Below are 5,939 nucleotides of genomic sequence, written 5' to 3'. Positions count from 1 at the left end.
TGGCTGCTATATCCTGGAATCACTGAGTGTGAGAGGCAGAGAGAGAGAGTGAGAGTGTGGGAGGGAGGGAGAGAGAGTGAGAGTGTGGGAGGGAGGGAGAGAGAGAGTGAGTGAGAGTGTGGGAGGGAGGGAGGGAGAGAGAGGGAGAGTGAGTGTGGGTGTGGGAGGGAGAGTGAGTGTGGGAGGGAGGGAGAGTGAGAGTGAGGGAGGGAGAGTGAGAGTGTGGGAGGGAGGGAGAGTGAGAGTGTGGGAGGGAGGAAGGGAGAGTGAGAGTGTGGGAGGGAGGGAGGGAGGAGAGAGAGTGAGAGTATGGGAGGGAGAGAGAGTGAGAGAGAGGGAGGGAGAGTGAGTGAGCAATTTTCACAGTACTATCTGAATAGTGTAAATATTGATGACAAACTTTTCTGAGAGTGTGGGAGGGAGGAAGGGAGAGTGAGAGTATGGGAGGGATGGAGAGTGAGAGTGTGGGAGGGAGAGTGAGTGAGAGTGAGAGTGTGGGAGGGAGGAAGGGAGAGTGGGAGTATGGGAGTGGGAGGGAGGGAGGGAGAGTGAGAGTGTGTGGGAGGGAGGGATGGAGAGTGAGAGTGACAAAGAGTGTGGGAGGGACAGTGAGAGAGCGTGTGGGAGGGAGGGAGGGAGGGAGAGTGAGATAGCGTGTGGAAGAGAGGGAGGGAGAGTGAGATAGCGTGGGGAAGAGAGGGAGGGAGAGTGAGAGCGCATGTGGGAGAGAGGGAGGTAGAGTGAGAGAGAGAGCATGGGAGAGAGAGAGTGTCTGGAGACAGAGCATAGGGAAGATCAGAGCGAGGGAGAGAGAGTGTGGGAGAGGGAGAGAGTGTGTGAGGGTGAGAGAGTGTGAGAGAAAGACTTTGAGAGTGTGAAACAGAGAAAGTGGGAGAGAGTGTGGGAGAGGGAGAGAGTGTGGGAGAGAGTGAGAGTGTGTGTGAAGAGAGAGAGTGCTGGGGGGAGAGTGTGCGGGAGAGAGAGAGTGTGTGCACTGGAGTGCTGACTTGGGACTGCTTTAGAGAGCTAAAGTGGGGGTTTTGTGACTGAGGGAGTTCGGTGAGGAGGGAGCGAGGAGCTCCTTTCATTTCCTACCTGTCCTCAAAGAGCGTGAGGGGAGCCGAGAGTTTCCAAAGAGCACAGCTGACTGGTGAGTAAGTCCTGGTGGGTATTTTTCAAACTGGGTTGAATTGTAAGTCATTGTTTTAGCAAGACTTAGTTGATTCATTTTTTTATTATAATAGTCCTCTAAAGTTTTAAATTTAAAGGGTTTAGTCATGGCAGGAGAGCTTGAAGCTGTGGCTTTGCTCCTCTTGCTGCATGTGGGAATGCGGGAACATTTCCAGTCCCCGGGACCAGCAGGAAGTGTGTCCAGCTGCAGCTCCTGGAAGCTGGGGTTTCAGAGCTGGAACGGCGGCTGGAAACATTGTGGAGCATCCGCGAGTCAGAGAGTATTGTGGATAGCACATATAGAGAGGTGGTCACACTGCAGCTGAAGGGACTTGAGGAAGGAAGGGAATGGGTGACCACCAGGCAGTCCAAGAGAATCAGGCAGGTAGTTCAGGAGTCCCCTGGGGTCCCGCTTGCAAATCGGTATTCCATTTTGGATGCTGATGAGGCTGGTTCCTCCAGGGAGTGTGGGCAGAGCCAAGCTTCTGTCACCATAAGCAGCCTGTCTGCACAGGAAGGGAGAAAGAGAGGAAGAGCAATAGTAATAGGGGATTCCATAGTCAGGGGAACAGATAGGCGCTACTGTGGCCGTCAACGTGACTCCAGGATGGTGTGTTTCCTCCCTGGTGCCAGGGTCCGGGATGTCACTGAACGGCTGCAGGGCATCCTGAAGGGGGAGGGTGAGAAGGCAGAGGTCATGGTACATGTTGGTACCAATGACATAGGTAGAAAGAGGGATGAGGTCTTGCATCAAGAATTCAGGGAGTTAGGCAGCAGACTGAAAAGCAGGACCTCTCGAGTTGTAATCTCCGGATTGCTCCCGGTGCCACGTGCTAGCGAGTATAGAAATAGGAGAATAGCACAGATGAATGCGTGGCTTAAGAGTTGGTGCAGGAGGGAGGGTTTCAGATTCCTGGATCACTGGAAACGTTTCTGGGGAAGGTGGGACCTGTACAAGCGGGATGGTCTACATCTGAACCAGAGGGGGACTAACATCCTTGCTGGCGGGTTTGCTAGTGCTGTTGGGAGGAGTTTAAACTAATTTGGAAGGGGGAGGGGATGCAGACTCCTAGCAGAATAGAGACACAGCTAAACACTGGAAAGCGAACAAGTCAGAGGGAATACAACGGAAGTAAGTTTCAAGGGAGTAAGACCAGGATGGAAGGCCTCTACTTTAATGCCAGGATTATTACAGGTAAAACGGATGAGTTAAGGGCAAGGATTGACACATGGAATTGTGATATAGTAGCCATCACGGAGACATGGTTGAGGGAGGGGCAGGATTGGCAGCTCAATATCCCGGGATATAGAATCTTCAGGCGAGACAGAGGAGGGGGTAAAAGAGGAGGGGGCATTGCAATATTAGTTCAGGAGTCAGTTACTGCAGTAAGGAGAGATGATATCTTGGAGGGGGCATCAAATGAAGCTTTATGGGTCGAGTTTAGGAATAAAAAAGGGACAGCCACATTGCTAGGTGTTTATTATAGACCCCCAGATAGTCAGCGGGAAATTGAGGAGCAAATATGTGTGCAATTCGCAGAGGTGTGTCAAAATAATAATAGGGTAATTATATTAGGTGATTTCAACTTTCCCAGCATTAATTGGGATAGTCATCATGTTAAGGGCTTAGATGGAGTGGAGTTCTTAAAATGTATACAGGAGAACTTTTTAGCTCAATATGTAGAGGATCCAACAAGGGAGGGTGCAATGCTGGACCTAATTCTGGGGAATGAAGCCGGACAGGTGGTTGATGTGTTGGTGGGGGGGAATTTTGGTGATAGCGACCACAACACGGTACAATTTAAGCTTGTTATGGAGAAAGAAATAAACAAGTTGCAAAAAAAGGTTTTGGATTGGGAGAGAGCGAATTTAAGTAAAATAAGGCAGGATCTGGCCAAGGTAGACTGGAAAGAGTTACTTGTCGACAAATCTACAGAAGAGCAGTGGGGGGCATTCAAAAAGGAAATGGGGAGGGTACAGGCCCAACATGTTCCCTCCAGGGTAATAGGTAGGAGCAACAAGCCCAGAGAACCGTGGATGACCAGAAACATTCAGGGTATGATGAGAAGGAAAAGTTTAGAGAGATACAGCACTGAAACAGGCCCTTCGGCCCACCGAGTCTGTGCCGACCATCAACCACCCATTTATACTAATCCTACACTAATCCCAGATTCCTACTACATCCCCACCTGTCCCTCTATTTCCCTACCACCTACCTATACTAGGGGCAATTTTATAATGGCCAATTAACCTATCAACCTGCAAGTCTTTGGCATGTGGGAGGAAACCGGAGCACCCGGAGGAAAGCCACGCAGACACAGGGAGAACTTGCAAACTCCACACAGGCAGTACCCAGAATCGAACTCGGCTCCCTGGAGCTGTGAGGCTGCGGTGCTAACCACTGCACCACTGTGCTGCCCAAAAGAGAGGCTTTTAGCAAATACAAGGTGAGCAAATCAATGGAAGCATTAGTGGAGTACAGAAAGTGTAGGATGGAGCTTAAGAAAGCAATGAGGAGAGCAAAGAGGGGATATGAGAAAGCTCTGGCTGGGAAAAGTAGGGAAAATCCCAAGATATTCTATAAGTATATCAATGGGAAGAGGATAACCAGGGAAAGAATAGGACCCATAAGGGACCAAGGGGGAAATTTGTGGGTGGAGCCAGAGGACATTGGTAGGGTGTTGAATGAATACTTCACATCTGTCTTCACCCAAGAGAAAGAGGATGTAGATATGGAACTTAGAGAGAGAGACTGTGAGGTTCTTGAGCAAATTGTCATAGGGAGTGACAAGGTATTGGAGGTTTTGGCAGGCTTAAAAGTGGACAAACCTCGAGGTCTGGACGATTTGTGTCCCAGGATGCTGTGGGAGGCGAGGGTGGAGATTGCAGGGGCTCTGACCTTAATTTTTAATTCCTCTCTGGCCACGGGGGAGGTGCCAGAGGACTGGAGAACAGCTAATGTGGTCCCACTATTTAAGAAAGGTTGTAGAGATAAGCCAGGGAACTACAGACCTGTGAGTCTCACGTCAGTGGTAGGGAAACTATTGGAGAAAATTCTGAAGGAGAGAATTTATCTCCACTTGGAGAGGCAAAATTTGATTCAGAATAGTCAGCATGGCTTTGTCAGAGGGAGGTCATGCCTAACAAATTTGATTGAATTTTTTGAGCATGTGACCAGGTGTGTAGATGAGAGTAGTGCAGTTGATGTAGTTTACATGGATTTCAGCAAAGCCTTTGACAAGGTCCCACATGGGAGACTTATCAAGAAAGCAAATGCACATGGGATACAGGGTAACTTGATAAGGTGGATTCAAAATTGGCTTAGCTGTAGGAGACAGAGAGTGATGACAGACGGCTGTTTTAGTGACTGGAAGCCAGTGTCCAGTGGCGTACCACAGGGATCTGTGCTGGGTCCCCTATTGTTTGTCATTTATATAAATGACATAGATGACTATGTGGGGGGTAGGATCAGTAAGTTCGCGGATGACACAAAGATTGGCCGAGTGGTTAACAGTGAGGTGGAGTGTCTTAGGTTACAGGAAGATATAGGCGGGATGGTCAAATGGGCAGAAAAGTGGCAGATGGAATTTAACGCTGAAAAGTGTGAGGTGATACACTTTGGAAGGAGTAATGTGACACGGAAGTATTCAATGAAGGGCCTGACACTGGGAAGTTCCGAGGAACAAAAGGACCTTGGAGTGTTTGTTCATAGATCTCTGAAGGCAGAAGGGCAGGTTAATAGGGTGGTGAAAAAGGCATATGGGACACTTGCCTTTATCAATCGAGGCATAGATTACAAAAGCAGGGAGGTCATGTTGGAGTTGTATAGAACTTTGGTAAGGCCACAGCTGGAGTACTGTGTGCAATTCTGGTCGCCACATTATAGGAAGGATGTGATTGCACTGGAGGGGGTGCAGAGGCGATTCACCAGGATGGTGCCTGGGATGGATCATTTAAGCTATGAAGAGAGGTTGGATAGGCTTGGGTTGTTTTCGCTGGAGCAGAGAAGACTGAGGGGTGACCTGATCGAGGTGTACAAGATTATGAGGAGGGTGGATAGGGAGCAGCTGTTTCCCTTAGTTGAAGGGTCAGTTACGAGGGGACACAAGTTTAAGGTGAGGGGTGGGAGGTTTAAGGGGGATTTGAGGAAGAACTTTTTTACCCAGAGGGTGGTGACGGTCTGGAATGCCCTGCCTGGGAGGGTGGTAGAGGCAGGTTGCCTCACATCCTTTAAAAAGTACCTGGATGAGCACTTGGCACATCATAACATTCAAGGCTATGGGCCAAGTGCTGGCAAATGGGATTAGGTAGACAGGTCAGGTGTTTTAATGCATTGGTGCAGACTCGATGGGCCGAAGGGCCTCTTCTGCACTGTATTATTCTGTGATTCTGTGTGTGGGAGAGAATGTGAGAGAGACAGGGACAGAGAGAGGGGTGCGGGAGAGGTGCGGGAGAGGGGGTGACTGCGAAAGAACAAAGAACAGTACAGCACAGGAACAGGCCATTCGGCCCTCCAAGCCTGCGCCGATTTTGATGCCTGCCTAAACTAACACCTTCTGCACTTCCGTGGTCCATATCCCTCTATTCCCATCCTATTCATGTATTTGTCAAGATGTCTCTTAAACGTCGCTATCGAATCTGCTTCCACCACCTCCTCTGGCAACAAGTTCCAGACACTCACCACCCTCTGTGTAAACAACTTGCCTCGCACATCCCCTCTAAACTTTGCCCCTCTCACCTTAAACCTATGTCCCCTGGTAACTGACTCT

Source organism: Heterodontus francisci, chromosome 28 (assembly GCF_036365525.1).
Source record: "Heterodontus francisci isolate sHetFra1 chromosome 28, sHetFra1.hap1, whole genome shotgun sequence".
Taxonomy (NCBI): domain Eukaryota; kingdom Metazoa; phylum Chordata; class Chondrichthyes; order Heterodontiformes; family Heterodontidae; genus Heterodontus; species Heterodontus francisci.
This window is presented reverse-complemented; position numbering follows the sequence as displayed.